At 28.7% G+C, this 1,020-nt stretch overlaps 1 non-coding gene across 1 annotated transcript; it reads left to right on the forward strand.

Annotated features, from left to right (window-relative positions):
• Positions 1-390: 390 nt before the first annotated feature.
• Trnas-gga (transfer RNA serine (anticodon GGA)) lies at positions 391-462 on the forward strand. Its single transcript has one exon. It is a non-coding gene; the product is annotated as a tRNA-Ser (tRNA).
• Positions 463-1,020: the final 558 nt, after the last annotated feature.

A 1,020-nucleotide genomic window follows, 5' to 3' on the forward strand; every position in this document is an offset into this window, starting at 1 on the left:
TAAATAAATGTGACAAGTTTAGAAATATCATTTATTATCAAATTAAAAACTATTTTGTCCAATATACATACTTTACAATTTTTGAAGTTAAACTTCATTAGGCGCGATTGGGAGTGAATTTTTATTATTCTGGGCGCATGCGCACACAGTCAGTATGAGTTTGTTGCTAAATGTTAGTTATATATGTATTATAGATTATAGTCCAAAAAAGATGTGGACAGAATATATTAGTGTTTTTAGTAAATATATTTATTATAATTTTTGTATCTTTGGATTTGTCTACCACGGGAATAAGATAATAAAAGTAATATTTACAGTATTTTTATACTTATCTTGGTCTATTTGACACATTGTCTGAGAAATCTTGTAGTCCGCACCCACACAAACAAAAGGAGTGTAGCTCAGTGGTAGAGCGTTTGACTGGAGATCAAGAGGTCCCCGGTTCGAATCCGGGTGTTTTCTAATTTTTTTTCATTTTTGGTATTGTTTTAATAAAAATTTTTGGAAAGTAGTAATTAAAAATCAGTTTAATCTTTAAATAAAATATAAATAAACTGTTCGAAAGTATATTTATTTCGTTGAAATCATATAATAGAAGTACAACTTCTTACGTGCGTACAAAGTACACACACATTCTTTTTTTTTTTTTATTATTTTAAACAATAACAATACACCTAATCTGCAAGATTAATCAGAATGTCTTCTTTAACTTAATTCTTCTAAATTCTTTGTAATCTAGATGTCACCTGGTCCATCTTAGCTTTTTTTGACATTATCCACTTCTTTGATGTGGCTACACAGCACAGCAATGCCGTCCTCAAATAAAACGCGGTATGTGAAGCCAACTTAAAACCGAGAAATCGGCTCTTAAAGTTTTTTCTCAGGACTCTATATGTTTTGACAACTTTTTAACGCAAAACATGTTCTAATGATATTTGAACATTATTTAAAAATATTTTCTTAAAAAAATCATGTTTTTATCAAAGCTGTAAATAAAAAGTCATATACCGCGTTTTAATT

This window comes from Diabrotica virgifera, chromosome 1, assembly GCF_917563875.1.
Source record: "Diabrotica virgifera virgifera chromosome 1, PGI_DIABVI_V3a".
Taxonomy (NCBI): Eukaryota; Metazoa; Arthropoda; class Insecta; order Coleoptera; family Chrysomelidae; genus Diabrotica; species Diabrotica virgifera.